Here is a 17103-nt window from a genome sequence, read left to right as displayed (position 1 = left end):
TTATGTAAAAACACATATAAAACAAAAACTATTGAAAATCCTCACAAAATAACAAAAGTAATGAAAGAAAATGTTTTCCATATGGAAATTTGGGATTGTGAAGGTCACTGTGTGTGGCAGTGAATACTTGGGCAGGAGATGACTTATCCTCTGAAATTCATAGGCTAAGAAGACATAATGTGATAACTTGGAAGGAAGCAAAACAAACCAGAGATGCACAATCAGGAATCATTTTGTTCATCATGGTTAGTAAGAAAAAAATACTTAGGTAACTTTGGAATTATTGAATATATATATATATATATATATATATATATATATATATATATGTAGTTTTTTCATCACTTACCATTTTAAATTTTAAATTTCCCTAAAAGTTGCATAGGCTAATAAATCTATCCCTTGTTAACCCACAGAGGGTAAAAAGTCACTCTTTTCTTGTTACTGTTAGTAGTTTGATTTTAGCTAATAATGCAAGAAGGTATCTTAATGTCTTCCAAGAATTACTCTATACTGGACCAGATATACTATTCATAGTAAAGACAGGACAAAGCTCCATCAGAGGTAATTGAATCAATGATGGTGTTTTAGTCACTATGTCATACCCAACTCTTTGCAACCCCATGGACTGTAGCCCACCAGGCTCCTCTGTCCTTAGAATTTCGCAGGCTTCATACTGGAGGGATTTGCCATTTCAAAAATAATGTGCATACAGTATAGAGTGCTTGCCTCAAGAATAGCAAAATTGAGAATACATATCCATTTGAAACTATCTTTGGATCATTTCAGATATATCAGTCACAACTTAGGATGCTTAGAAAGCATATGGAAGTTAAAAAAACAAGGTTATAACAATGCAAATATTTCATATATGTTTATCGATCCACTGTAATAGACATGTCAGGGGAAAACCATGATGAGTATATAGTTGGTGTTTTGTCTGTAGGCAGTGAGTTGATGATTGCATAACAGTGGGGAAAAAATAATCACATGTTGTATTCATTTCCTAAGACATCAGCTAAAGTAAACTGGGTAGTTTAAGCAAAAACAATGAACTGACTTACAGTTTTGGAGGCTGCAAATCTAAGATCAGTGTGTTAGCAGGGTTATTTCTATTTGAGAAATGGATGTCTCTCTCTTAGTTTCTGGTGAGTTGCTGGCAATCTCTGGCCCTCTTTGACCTGTAGATACATTACCCCCATCTTCACATGACCTGATGTTCACCTGAAATTCTCCCTGTCTGGGATTGTGCATGCTCATTTGTTCCAAATTTCTCCTTTTTATAAGGATGCTAGTTACATTGGACTAGGGGCCTGTCCTACTCCAGTATGCCTTCATCTTAACTAATTACACCTTCAATGGTACTACTGCTGTACAATATCGCATTTAGAGGTTCTGGGGTCAGGAGTTCAACATATAAATTTGGGGTATTACAGATTAATCTGTAACAGATAGATAATTCTGAAATTAGGTTTACTTTTGGTTGTTCTGAAAAGTTTTTTTTAACTAATTTTTATTGAAGTATAGTTGATTTAAAATGTTGTGTTAGTTTCTGCTGCACCGTAAAGTGAATCAGTTATACACACACACACACACACATATATATATATACACTCATTTTTAGACTCTATTCCCATATAGGTCATTTCAGTTTATGGAGTAGCATTCCCTGTGCTATGCAGTGGGTCCTTAATTGTTATCTATTTTATATATAGTAATATGTATGTGTCAATCCCAATCTTCCAATTTATCTCTACTTGCTTTACCCCCTGGTAACTTAAAGTTTGGTTTCTGCATCTGTGGCTCTACTTCTGTTTTGTAAATAGACTGATTGATTTGTGCCATTTTTTTTTTTAGAATCCACATCTAAATGATATCACATATTTGTCTTTTTCTGTATGACTTACTTCATTCAGTATGACAATCTCTAGCCCAAATGGCAGTTAGTTCTTTTTATGTCTGTGTAATATACCATTGCATATAGGTACCAAATCTTCCTCATTCATTCGTCCATCATGGACATTTCATGTCATATAATCACTTCAACAACTTTACGTTCATAACATCATCAGTTCAGTTTAGTTCAGTCGCTCAGTCATGTCCGACTCTTTGCGACCCCATGAATTGCAGCATGCCAGGCCTCCCTGTCCATCACCAACTTCCGGAGTTCACTCAGACTCACATCCATCGAGTCAGTGATGCCATCCAGCCATCTCATCCTCTGTCGTCCCCTTTACCTCCTGCCCCCAATCCCTCCCAGCATCAGAGTCTCTTCCAATGAGTCAACTCTTCGCACAAGGTGGCCAAAGTACTGGACTTTCAGCTTTAGCATCATTCCTTCCAAAGAACACCCAGGACTGATCTCCTTCACAATGGACTGGATGGATCTCCTTGCAGTCCAAGGGACTCTCAAGAGTCTTCTCCAACACCACAGTTCAAAAGCATCAATTCTTCGGCGCTCAGCCTTCTTCACAGACCAACTCTCACATCCATACATGACCACTGGAAAAACCATAGCCTTGACTAGATGGACCTTTGTTGGCAAAGTAATGCCTCTGCTTTTGAATATGCTATCTAGGTTGGTCATAACTTTCCTTCCAAGGAGTAAGCGTCTTTTAATTTCATGGCTGCAGTCACCATCTGCAGTGATTTTGGAGCCCCAAAAAATAAAGTCTGACACTGTTTCCACTGTTTCCCCATCTATTTCCCATGAAGTGATGGGACCGGATACCATGATCTTCATTTTCTGAATGTTGAGCTTTAAGCCAACTTTTTCACTCTCCACTTTCACTTTCATCAAGAGGTTTTTTAGTTCCTCTTCACTTTCTGCCATAAGGGTGGTGTCATCTGCATATCTGAGGTTATTGATATTTCTCCCAGCAATCTTGATTCCAGCTTGACATTAGAGTAAAATCTAGAAATTATAATATATTTTTAATTTCTAAGATAAGGTGCCTTAGAATAATGTAAAATCCCTCATAAATAACTCTGATTTTTTAAGAAGAAAGAGATTTGAGTTTGTTGTAAAAAATGCATTTTTTCCATAGAATTATAGTTTTACTAAAAAATTTAAATGAAATTCTCTGTTTATTTCAGAAAGAATTTCAGGTGCTTTGAAATGGTGTGTGATAATTATTAATGTCAAGATAACTAGAGTCATGTGAGAGTTTCTATGACAAATTTTATAAAGAAAAGTAAGAAAGCCCATTTGTAAAGTGGATGCAATCATATTTTATGCATGAATCAAATGTTCAACTGTGATCTTTCAAAATTCCAATCTAAACTGGAAAACTTACATAATGAATCATGCCCAGTGGGTAAAGACATTATTCTTAGTCTGAAATTCAGAAATTTGATCCTAGGATCTTCATATTACCTTCAAAAATATGTTTAGAGTTGACACAGGTAGTATTATATGACTATTCACTTACCAAGTCAAAAAATGTATTTAAAACCTACTATAAGAGATACACTATGCTGGGAGCTCATTACCATGAAGAATGTGATCAATAAAGGTTATTTATAGAACATGAAATTAGTCTAGCAGGCAAGGATGAAATAAAACAGTCAACTGTAAAGCAGAGTCTCACTGAAGAAATATACCAGATAGCACTTAGTACAGGCTCATAGATTAGCTTTAAGGAGTCAGGGAAACTTCCCCAGGTAAATCATCTCCATGCTGTAGACTATGGGCTTTCCTGGTGGCTCAGCTGTAAAGAATCAGCCTGCAATGCAGGAGGTTCATCTTCCATTTCTGGAGAAGGAAATAGCTACCCACTCCAGTATTCTTGCCTGGAAAATCCCATGGACAGAGAAGCCTGGTGGCTACAGTCTGTGGGGTCACAAAGAGTAGATTTGATTTAGCATTAAACAACAGTAACAAAGATGCTGTAGTCTAACACAATCACTATGTAAAGGAGTTTGGGGTATTTGGAGATTATCCTTGCATTAGGAACAACCAGAAGTCAGGAATTGCATTGTAGAGGAGATGGAGTTAGGTGATTTCTGTCATAGCTTTACCATTCCAAGGCATTCTCATGCAAATGAAATCATCCTTGGTAGAAGAGATACCTTAGTAATTAGTTCTTGAGGCACCTGTTTTAGTGTAGAACATTCATTGTTACAGATGCAGTTTGAATGGGAAACAGAGTTTAAGAACTAACATAATATGGAAACTGCAAGTAGGAATAAAATAAAAAAAAATGTACTTTAGAAAATTAGTATGGGGCCTGAGTTGTGATAAAAATGGTAACCATGACCCATGTTCCAGCCAAGTGAGTATATCTCCTCTGTTAGCCCAGAAGCCCTGTGGTAAATGAGCATTTTGTAATAAAACTGAGCCCAGGGGTCAAGACTCCTTTTCCTCATTTTCCTTAAGCATTGCTTACTTGTTTATCACCAGGTTCTGCTGTAAGGAAATATAAAATCATCTGATTTCCAGTCACAGCCACCAGTTTGTGTCCTGGGGTTGGAAAATATTATTGGGATCCCAAAGGTCAGTTTCTACTTGTCTAAGACCATGAATTGTCAGCTCAAAAGTATTGCCCAAGCACCTAGCATTCGACTGTGGTTTTGGCTTTTAGCACCAATAAGACTGTGTAGTTACCTACCTTACTAGTGAATATCTGCATACTACAACTCAATGTGTGTGTGTGTGTGTGTGTGTGTGTGTGTGTGTGTGTGTGTGTGTATTTACTCTACTGTGATTACACATAAATACAGGGTAAGGGCTTAGCATATGTACATTGAAGGTCCACAGTATAAAAATCTGAAAAATATTGTCACATTAATACCTCTGCTTTTCTCTTTAAGTGGGAAAACCTGTCTTGTTCTCTATGTGGCAACTACAAGGGGAGTGTACAAGAATGGCTTATCCCTACTGGGAAAAGGTTCATACTCCTTAGCTTTGGAGAGGAATAGCCAACATGTGGTTTACTAATGAAGCACATTATTTTTGCCTTCACATGTTTACACATTCAGCTTTTTTCAATAACATAAAACATGAAAAGTGACAGCTGCATCTGGTAAAATATTGAACAGTTAAAAATATAGAAATCAGTTTCCCATGGATGACAAATGATCTTCACCAGCTCTTGAGAATATGTTCTGAAATGGTGTGTGTGTGTACATGCAGGAGCATGCCTGTAGGTGGACTATATGTAATAAAGATGTATAGTTTTAAAAACATCTTGTTTTTTCATGCACTGCCCCTTCAACTCTGTTTTGTGGCAATAATCTTTCTCCCTTTTCTACATGAATACCCCAGTAAGCTCCATTATTCCCTGACTTATGCTTAGAAAATGAAATGTTATACAGTAACCTTAGGTCATAGACACAGTAGCCTAACTTGGCCAACTAAAGTCATCAGTTCAAAAGTATGACCTCTGGAGTTTCCCTTACAAAACCACTCAACCCTTTTCCTTTATCCTTAACAGTAAATACAAATGGAAATTAAGAGTTTCAATTTGCCCTGTTGAAAATAAAAAAGGAGAGACTCCAACCCCACCCCACACTCCCGCTTTTCTTAGGGCATTTGCTTTAGGAAACTTGTAATTGCAAGATTTTTCTCTATCTCTTCTAAATGTGTTGTGCTTAGTCACTCAGTTGTGACTGACTCTTTATGACCCCATGAGCTGTAGCCTGTGAGTCTCTTCTGTCCATGGGAATTCTCCAGGCAAAATTACTGGAGTGGGTTGCCATGTCCTCCTCCAGGGCATCTTCCCAAATGGGGGATCAAACCCAGGTCTCCCATATTGCAGGCAGATTCTTTATCATCTGAGCCACCAGGAAAGCCCAAGAATCCTGAAGTGGGTAGCCTATCCCTTCCCCAAGGGATTTTCCCAACTCAGGAATCAAACTGGGGTCTCCTGCATTGCAAGACCTGTTAGCTAATTGGCTTTATCAAAAGGAACACCAAATTTCATCTACCATTACGAGAGAAAATATGCTTGCAACCATGCTGCTACTGCTGCTGCTAAGTCGCTTCAGTCGTGTCCTACTCTGTGCAATCCCAGAGATGGCAACCCAACAGGTTCCCCCTTCCCTAGGATTCTCCAGGCAAGAACACTGAAGTGGGTTGCCATTTCCTTCTCCAATGCATGAGAGTGAAAAGTGAAAGTGAAGTCGCTCAGTCGTGTCCGACTCTTCACGACCCCATGGACTGCATCCTACCAGGCTCCTTCATCCAAGGGATTTTCCAGGCAAGAGTACTGGAGTATGGTGCCATTGCATTCTCCGACATAGAGCCATACTCCTGCAGTATTTAGGTTTCTCTCATTCATAGGAACTGGGGCTCCATCTTCCTCGATAGCTTATGCTCCCATCACCTTTATGACCTGGAATGTTGTTATCAATAACTTGGCAATCAACTCTGAAATGTCACTAGCTCTCATAACCGTATGAAAAGTTTAGTGTTTCTTTGGATAAAGCAAATTAGCTAACAGGTGATCAATCATTATGTGAACTGAAGATGAACTATGTGGGACAAACTTCTTTATCAAGTCACTATAACATGTGCATGTATTGTATCTGCTTGCCTATATAAACAGTATGATTTTAAGTTGATCTTCACATTCTGGTTTAAGCCTTATTTACTAATGAAGCTACTATTTTTCTCTTCTACCTTTATGGAGAAGTCTTCCAGGGTGATAGGAGATTTTGTTTCAAATTATGTTTTCCCAACAATATACACTGATCCTTTGCACAGGGGGAGATTAGTAAGTATTCTTTTCTCTGTAACCCAGCATTTTTCTCCTCCTGATTCAGCTGTTAACTGCAAGGCAAAAGCAAGAGGGACTATATGCTGAATAAAAAGCTACTCCCTAGTGTTTCCATCAGGAAGATGGCCTTATACTCTCTGGTCTCCGCCAATGGTCAAGACTTACTCTTTCTCTCACTGGAGATCTTTAGTTATATTTGTCATAGGCTGTGTCTCTGGCTAGTCCTGCATTCTTCAGTCCTTATCTCCATTTATATTTAGCACCTACCATGTTTCTCATGGGGTTCTAGACACAGAGGATATAATAGTGAATGAAATAGTCAAAATCCTGCCTTGATGAACCTAAAATTCTCAATTTAGATGCTAACACAGGCTTTAAAAAGATAAGCAGACACATACTAAAATTCTAAGCATTTGAGTAAAAATCTATGGGAACTGGGCAGAATCAAACCAGAATTGGTTAGACAGGCTTTACCAACAGAATCCTGGGAAACATTTTTATAGAGGAAAGCCAGAGGCAAAGCAAGGAGGTTATTGATTGACTGTAGCTTAAAGCTTTGTTGGTTGTTTGTTTTTAAGTGGTTGCCCATAGGATTCAATTCTGTAACCTTGAGGCACATACAGACTTTGATTTGGTTAGCTTCTGTAAGCCGCTACTGCATTAGAGTCACCTCAGTAAAATGACCTCTTTGCTTTATTGTTTTAAGAGAGCTGAGAAAAAACATAATCATAACAATAAGAGGAGGGATAGGTAAGTGGGGTCCTTTAAAATTTCTATCTGGCTAGATCTCACGCTCCATCTGAGTAAGGTAGTATTCTACTTTGTACATTCCACGAGATTTCTTTTAATCAGTCACTTGTATTTAAATCAATTTAAGTAGAATCCTAGTGTTACAAATATTTAGTCACCTAAGAATTAAGCCACATTAGTTGGTCCTATTAAGAACAAATGCAATGGGAGGGCAAGGGAGGGAGAAAACAATGGATGTTTCCTCTCAGGAAAGTTTTGATGTTTCCCTGAAGTAATATGCTTAATTAGGCAAGGAAGTTGTGAGCAATCAATGTTTTACATGCCTTAGGAAATAATCAAGATTATAAAAGTCTTATTACATGCTGTATCGCTCCTGTATAGCATGGAGAAAGTAATGGAAAACCAGAGCTGGAGGTACATGAACCTTTTGTTAGAGTCTCTATTCTGAAACTTACTATTTCAGATTTGAGCTGGGTCCTGCACTGACAGTATCCTGGCTGTGAATCAAGGAGTAATAACTGAAGAACTGTGACCCAGGCAGGAGAGAGAGGGGGGCTTTGGATGATATATTGGTTCACTGCATAACAAAGCATCACGGAATGGGTGGCTTAACAACAGAAATCTACTTTCTCACAGTTCTGGAAGCCAGAAGCCCAAGATCAAGGTGACAGAGAGGCTCTGTTCCAAGTCTGTTTGGCTTGCAGATAAATGGCTGGCTCTCTTTTCTCTATGCCTCCTCTATGTCTGGATGTTGTGACCTGGATTATGCCCCTTCTCCACATTCATGGGCTTCCCAGGTGGTGCTAGTGGTAAAGAATCTGCCCACCAATGCAAGAGATGCAGGAGATGTGTGTTCTATCCCTGTATGGGGAAGATTCCTTGGAGGAGGGCATGGCAACCCACTCCAGTATTCTTGCCTGGAGAATTTTCCCTGGACCGAGGAGCCTGGCAGGCTACAGTACATGGGGTTGCAAATGAGTCACAGAGGACTGAGTGACTGAGCACCACACACATAGTCAGGGGCCCAAACTCCAGTGTAACTATTATTGAAGAAATGAGACCTTTAAGGGTAAAATTTTAAGGTAAAATGATGCCATAAGTTGGGACCCTTATCCAGTAGCACTGGTGGAAAGAGGACAGGACATGGGAGCTCTCTCCTAGGAAAGGCCCTGAGAGAACCCAGCAAGGGGACAACTGACTGACAATCAGAAAGAGGCTGCATAACTGAAACAGGCCAGTTTCATAATTCTTGCTATGTGAATTCAAGCTGCTAGAACTGTGAGAAAATAAATTTCTGTTGTTTAAGCCATCTAGCCTGTGGTATTCTGTCATGGCAACCTGAGCAATCTAAAACATGGCATTCTCCCTGTATGCATGTCTGTGTCCCAAATTCTTCTTTGGAGACCCATTGTACTGGATTTCAACCCACACCAATGACCTCATTGTAAATATGTTTATATTCTGAGGTACTGGGATTTCAGATTTCAACATAAAACCTTAGGGGGTGGGGACACAATTCAGACCATATGAGATGTTGATGAATGTTCTATTATGATTCACAAGGATGTTACTCTCTACCTCCTGCCATGTTTGCATGTAACAGTGTGTTGCCAACTGACTTTAGCTATGGGACTTCCCTGACTGATAGAAGGCACACAGAGAAAATATAGTTCATGGACACCAAAACAGAACCTTTCAATGCACTCATGTGCCTTCTGCCTTTGCCTCTTGAAATTCTGCCCTCTGCCACATCTGTATCGTATCCACAGGCATTCATTCTAGAATGATAAGGCAGGTGAAACCAAGCATTGTCAGGCTAACCCAGGTAAGCAGCATTGAATCTGCAGCCATCATTTAATGTGAATATTAAAAACATGTTTGTATAAGTTATAGAATATTTCTGTTGTTTCCACAGTTAGATCTGATTGAATTAGAAATGTATACAAAAATGGCACACTATCACAGCAAACCATTGAAATATATGGCACAGGCTTTGGTTCTGGATATAAATAGTGAAGAAAATGCTATCAAGGCTTGTAATCCCATTATGTATCAGAAAAACATATCCGGTAGGCCTATCATCTCTAGTAACTTGGAAGGTACAAAATTTGTCAAAAAGAATTTTCTTTGGGAAATTAATTTTAACCCAAGAGAGAATATCAATATTCTGAAATGTGTATTATTAGCTGCATAGGACAAATATTGCAAAAATTAGATTAAGGAAAAAAGGCTTGTTTACAATCAGGGTTAAAAAAAAAACAGTGAGAGAATCCAGAATATTAGGATTATAAGGATTTGAAGAAACAACTCCTCAATTCAGGCTGGTAAGAGAATCTCAGAAAGAAAGAATCAAGGATGTGGTCATCATATCTTTTTGAAAATATATGATTGGACTAATATTGCTTTTAGAAATTCATTCAATTAAACTGAATGGATCTAGGAAAGAGAGCAAGAATATTATTCCATGGAAGCCTGAGAAATTCAAGGTAGATCTAACTAGAGAAAAGTGTGTGTTTATCAGTGGGCTGTGGAGCTGAATGGAATCAATCAGTAAAATATTTTTAGAAATTGAAGGGTGTTGAGCTTCCTAACACCTTATCAGTCTAGGTTAACACATATTGTGACTGTTAAATATGACTATTGAGATCCTAAATTACTAGGTACAAGAAACATTCTTAGAAAACTACTTAATTCCCCCAAGTGAATACTCTTCTTTCTCTTCAAAAGCATCCAAGGAAGTTAATAGAAAAACCTCCAAGAATAGAACCGAGACCCACAGAGAACAATGTTTCAGAGAGCTCATCCTTGGTTGAATAAGAACCTAATCAAGGAATATTTCATATGTCAATAATTAAGGAACTTCACAACTTTTGTCTTATATTCAAAAATTCTCTTGATCAGTGACTTTTATGTGTTTATTCTTTCATCCTTTCCAAATGTAAAATTTACTCTTATTATTTACTGTTCCATCATTCTATGCTGTGTGTGTGAATGACTATGTGTGTGTGTGTGTGTGTGTGTAATGAGAAGAAGCAATATTTTATCATTTCTGTTCACAGATATTGGATCAATCAAAACCACATTCTGACTTGATGCAGACCATGAAGCCCCAAATTTTAAGTCTGATGAAATAACTGGATGAAGCATTTGAAGCCTCTTAAAGGGATAAATTTAATTGCATTAAGGAGAAGGAAATGTTGACCAAGGGTGTCAACTGCAATAGAATGTTTTCAGTGTCCAAGGTTTTTGTTCCCTCCCTACCCTCGCACTGCTTCGCCAGAGGTTGACTATGCCTTGCTGACTGCTCCTTCAATATATATTACACACAGGTAAGCAGATATAATTTTCTTTGCAACTGTGCATAAGCATTCAACACACTGGTGTTGATTTAGCTCTGTCTCATTTTGTTCCTGCACTTATTCATGAGAAAAGCACCTCCCAGATATGGGCAGCTTTTTTGTCCTGAGTCCAAGGTCCAAGAATAATAACTTGCTATAGAACAGCAGAATCCAGAAAAGAGATAATTCATCTGCAATCGCAAAAAAAAAAAACAAAACCCTGTGATGTTCAACTGTGTTTTTTGAGATTGTTACTTCAACAACAACAAAAATGATTAAAGCAGATGTATTATTCAAATAACTATTCAAGCACAAATGCAGTACGGTCCATATTATTTAAAGGAGAAAAAACGTTTTCAAAACCTAAGAAAGTGGGTAGCAGTGACCAAGTAATCCTACAATCTTGTCAATTAGGAGTACTTGACTTTTGTTTTGTCAGCTCTGTTTTTTCTTCAATTCTTGTCTCATGGCAGCAAAGAATTAAAACAGACTTGTTACAGCTCAGGCAGCTGGTATTTATTACACATGCAGTAAACAATGGGCTTCCCTGGTGGCTCAGATGGTTAAGAATCTGCCTGCAATGCGGAAGACCTGGGCTCAATCCCTGGGTTGGGAAGATCCCCTGGAAGAGGACATGGCAATGGACTCCAGTATTCTTGCCTGGAGAATCCCCAAGAACAGAGGAGCCTGGCAGGCTATACAGTCTGGGGTCACAAAGAGTCGAACATAACTGAGTGACTAAGCACACAAACACCGCACAAACAACACACTCTCAAGACCTAAGAGTGGCCCAACCCTTGGGAGTGGCCCCACCCCATTTTAGGTTTCTCTTTTTATATCCTTTGTTTTTATTCCTAAGCAGTCCTCAGAGCCTGTTTGGCCCTGCCACGGTAAGATACGGTTTGTACCTTCAACCAATCAGGGAAGGGAATGTAAATAGGGTATATGATCAAGGCCAATCAGGGAAGGCGGTATGTTGGGCATATTTCCCACAAGAGATTCTCACTCCAGTCTGTGGCTTTTCCCTTTGGCCAGGTTTTTGTTGTTGTTGTTGTTGTTGTTGTTGTTTTCCCTTCTTTTGTCTGCCCTCCATGTGGTTTTTCTAGTTGCTACTTCCTCTGACCACCATCTTGGACCCTATATCTCTATTCTTACTACCTAACTGTTTTATACCCAGATGCCATAAACAAAAGAGGAAAAGAATAAAGAGATTTATGCTTTGAAATATGCTAAAAGAATGCTATTCAAAGTCACTGTGATGTGCGTGAAATGTGGGTGAGTGGATAGCTTCTCAATTTGAGATTAAAACACATATTACAAGGTTCTTGGGTGATAGCAGAATCTCTGTGGATTCTTTTTAAACCCCTATTTAGATCAGTCTTAAGGCTTAAAAACAGAAAAGCAATTACACTTTAGAGAGCAGGGTTCTGACTCTGGGTCTACAGGTCATCTTAAAATTTTACTGTTCAACTATTTTATGAATTCTGAAAATGTTATTTTTTGCACAAATGCATTATCTTCTAATACCTAGACTGTTAGTGATCTGACCCCTGTTTAAACATTGTATCAATGCACTGACCTTTTGCTGCTCTACAACATAGACTCTAAGTGACCAGTACTTTTCTCCCTAATGATCTATTAGTATCATTAGAGAAAACAATATGCTCAGTCCAAAAAGAAAGAGAGGAACATGCTCTTCAGCATTTGTATTTCACTATTTTCAAAGCATCATGCTTCCAATTTCACCTAAGTTGTTGAAAAAGTAGTTTAAATATTTAAAAAATTACTTGATAGTTCATTTTACGTGAAAATGCGGGGATAGCTGAGGCAAAAAGTAGTCGTAACAAGCAACAGCTTTCACAACAGAGTCCTTTCTCTTGAAAGCTCAAGGAAATGCTATTGGACCAATCTTTAAACATAGATTCTTTTGGAAGTACATTTTCTTATGAATTTCTTTGGTTTTGATAACCTGAGAGGCTTCCTTATCATGTGTGATCCTGGTGTGAAAACAACTACCAATGAAATACATTTTAAATAAAAAAAGGGGAACAATAGATAAGAGATTATGAACAGAGTAAAGTGTCAACAATGGAAAAAATATCCATTGGGACAAATGATTTGGTTGAGTGGAAAGAAAAGTAAGGAAAACTCAGGTTGATGGTAAAAATGTGGGAAATGGAGACAATGGCTTGACTGTGTTGATATGATGTTGAAGGGGAAGCTCTCACACAGGGTAAAAAGCCTACAAGACCAGAAGGGTGCCTTGTGCTCAACTCCAAACTAAATGCAGCTGACAAGGTGAACTGATGTCCTTGAAATTTAATTTTCCTTTGATAACTGACAACTAGAACTAGTTCTAGCAAAAGAAAAAAAAAATGGCTTACAGGAAATATAAGTATTAACATACCACAGCCTTCAGCAGAGATGAGGCTGTCGCCAGATAAAATTGAAAAGATTGTCTTAGATGGACTTAGTAAGCTGTATGTTAATTCATTTCAGTTCAGTTCATTTAATTCGCTCAGTTGTGTCTGACTCTTTACGACCCCACGGACTGCAGCATGCCAGGCCTCCCCGTCCATCACACACTCCCAGAGTTTACTCAAACTCACGTACATTGAGTTGGTGATGCCATCCAACCAGCTCATCCTCTGTCATCCCCTTCTCCTCCTGCCTTCAATCTTTCCCAGCATCAGGGTATTTTCAGATGAGTCAGTTCTTCGCATCAGGTGGCCAAAGTATTGGAGTTTCAGCTTCAGCATCACTCCTTCCAATGAATATTCAGGACTGATTTCCTTTAGGTTTGACTGGTTTGATCTCCCTGCAGTCCAAGGGACTCTCAAGAGTCTTCGCCAACACCACAGTTCAAAAGCATCAGTGTATGTAATTATGTAGCCATAAACTTCAGTGATGTGATAGGAACAAAGCCAGCTTCTTGTAGAAAAAGAATAAAAGAATGATGACAGCAAATAAATCATCTTTAAAGATATGTGGTTGGGCATAAATGCAAATTTTTCTTTCTTTGATTTTTATTATTTTATTTTAACAATTACTACAATGAAGCAAAAGACTACTTAAAATCTACTTTGTTATACATTAAAATACAAAAGCAAATTTAACTATGTTAACAGGAAGATTTAAGTGAAATTTAAAGCTTTTATTTTTCCATATTTTTCAAACTAGTCATTAGTGTTTATTTGTAGTTGTAATGTTTTAATATTCATAAGTACAGTCCCATGAAAAATATTAAACCTTGAATATTTTAGAATAAACATGTCTAACCAGATGACTTACTGTTATATTTTTGAAGCTAATATTAAATTTTTATGATATTTTTCTTAAACTATAAAACAATTTTACTACTTAGTATGTTAAACTGCTTTAAATCTTAGGAAAATATATGTATGTAAAGTTTTATTGAAATATAATTTGCATAACATAAAATTTACCTGTTTTGAGTATACAATTCAATGTTTCATTATAGGTAGTTTTGCAACCATAAATACAAGTTCACTTAAAACATATTTATACCCCCAAATGAAATCTCATGCCAATTATCAGTCAGTCAGTTCAGTTCAGTCGCTCAGTCATATCTGACTCTTTGCAACCCCATGGACGCCAGGCTTTCCTGTCCATCACCAACTCTCAGAGCTTGCTCAAACTCATATCCATCGAGTTGATGATACCATCCAACCATCTCATCCTCTGTCGTGCTCTTCTCCTCCTGCCTTCAATCTTTCCCTGCATCATGTTCTTTTCCAACAAGTCAGGTCTTCACATTCGGTGGCCAAAGTATTGGAGTTTCAGCTTTAGAATCAGTCCTTCTTGTATATTCTCGAGATTAGTTGTTTGCCAGTTGCTTCATTTGCTATTATCTTCTCCCAATCAAAAAATGGGCCAAAGAACTAAATAGACATTTCTCCAAAGAAGACATACAGATGGCTAACAAACACATGAAAAGATGCTCAACATCACTCATTATCAGAGAAATGCAAATCAAAACCACTATGAGGTACCATTTCACACCAGTCAGAATGGCTGCTATCCAAAAGTCTACAAGTAATAAATGCTGGAGAGGGTGTGGAGAAAAGGGAACCCTCTTACACTGTTGGTGGGAATGCAAACTAGTACAGCCACTATGGAGAACAGTGTGGAGATTCCTTAAAAAACTGGAAATAGACCTGCCTTATGATCCAGCAATCCCACTGCTGGGCATACACACTGAGGGAAACCAGAAGGGAAAGAGACATGAGTACCCCAATGTTCATCGCAGCACTGTTTATAATAGCCAGGACATGGAAGCAACCTAGATGTCCATCAGCAGATGAATGGATAAGAAAGCTGTGGTACATATACACAATGGAGTATTATTCAGCCATTAAAAAGAATACATTTGAATCAGTTCTAATGAGGTGGATGAAACTGGAGCCTATTATACAGAGTGAAGTAAGCCAGAAAGAAAAACACCAATACAGTATACTAACGCATATATATGGCATTTAGAAAGATGGTAACAATAACCCTGTGTACGAGATAGCAAAAGAGACACTGATGTATAGAACAGTCTTATGGACTCTGTGGGAGAGGGAGAGGGTGGGAAGATTTGGGAGAATGGCATTGAAACATGTAAAATATCATGTATGAAATGAGTTGCCAGTCCAGGTTCGATGCACGATACTGGATGCTTGGGGCTGGTGCACTGGGACGACCCAGAGGGATGAAATGGGGAGGGAGGAGGGAGGAGGGTTCAGGATGGGGAACACATGTATACCTGTGGCAGATTCATTTTGATATTTGGCAAAACTAATACAGTTATGTAAAGTCTAAAAATAAAATTAAATTAAAAAAAAAAAGAATCAGTCCTTCTAATTAATATTCATGGCTTATTTCCTTTAGGATTTGACTGCCACGTTGCAGTCCAAGGGACTTTCAAGAATCTTATCCAACACCACAGTTCAAAAGCATCAATTCTTCAATGTTTTTTTCTTTATGGTCCAACACTCACATCCATACATGACTACAGGAAAAACCATAGCTTTGACTAGATGGACCTTTGTGTGCAAAGTAGTGTCTCTGCACTTTAATATGCTGTCTAAGTTTGTCATAACTTTTCTTCCAAGGAGCAAGTGTCCTTTAATTTCATGGCTGCAGTTACGATCTGCAGTGATTTTGGAGCCGAAGAAAATAAAGTATCTCACTGTTTCCATTGTTTCCCCATCTATTTCCCATGAAATGATGGGACTGGATGCCATGATCTAAAGTTTTTGAATGATGAGTTTTAAGCCAGTTTTTTCACTCTCCTCTTTCACTTTCATCAAGAGGCTTTTTAGTTCTTCTTCACTTTCTGCCTTAAGGGTGGTATCATTTGTATATCTGAGGTTACTGATATTTCTCCCAGAAATCTTGATTCCAGCTTGTGCTTCATCCAGCCTGGAATTGTTCATAATGCATTCTGCATAGAAGTTAAATAAGCAGGGTGACAGTATACAGCCTTGATGTACTCCTTCCCCTATTTTGAACCAGTCCATTGTTTCATGTCAGGATTGAACTATCAGTCACTCCCTTTTCTCTTTGCTGTTGCTGCTGCTAAGTCGCTTCAGTCGTGTACGACTCTGTGCGACCCTATAGACTGTAGCCCACCAGGCTCACCCATCCCTGGGATTCTCCAGGCAAGAACACTGGAGTGGGTTGCCATTTCCTTCTCCAATGCATGAAAGTGAGAAGTGAAAGTGAAGTCGCTCAGTCCTGTCCTACTCTTAGCGACCCCATGGACTGCAGCCCACCAGGCTCCTCCATTTACAAACCCTCAATCTCTGGCAACCATGGCCTTACATTCTGTCTCTAATAAGTTATCTGTTTTATACAAATAAAATCTGAAAATGTTAAATCAATAGAGCTGCTGCTGCTGCTGCTGCTGCTAAGTCGCTTCAGTCGTGTCTGACTCTGTGCAACCCCATAGACGGCAGCCCACCAGGCTCCCCCGTCCCTGGGATTCTCCAGGCAAGAACACTGGAATGGGTTGCCATTTCCTTCTCCAATGCATGAAAGTGAAAAGGGAAAGTGAAGTCGCTCAGTCGTGTCCAACTCTTAGCGACCCCATGGACTGCAGCCTGCCAGGCTTCTCCGTCCATGGGATTTTCCAGGCAAGAGTACTGGAGTGGGGTGCCATTGCCTTCTCCTCAATAGAGCTAAACAGTATGTAATATTCTGTGACCTGGCTCATTTCAAATGGCATAACTTTGTAGCATGTAGCAGTATAACATTTCTTTACTGGTTGTTTAGTCACTAAATCCTATCAG

Source organism: Bubalus bubalis, chromosome 19, assembly GCF_019923935.1.
Source record: "Bubalus bubalis isolate 160015118507 breed Murrah chromosome 19, NDDB_SH_1, whole genome shotgun sequence".
Classification (NCBI taxonomy): Eukaryota; Metazoa; Chordata; class Mammalia; order Artiodactyla; family Bovidae; genus Bubalus; species Bubalus bubalis.
Note: the sequence above shows the minus strand (reverse complement) of the source record.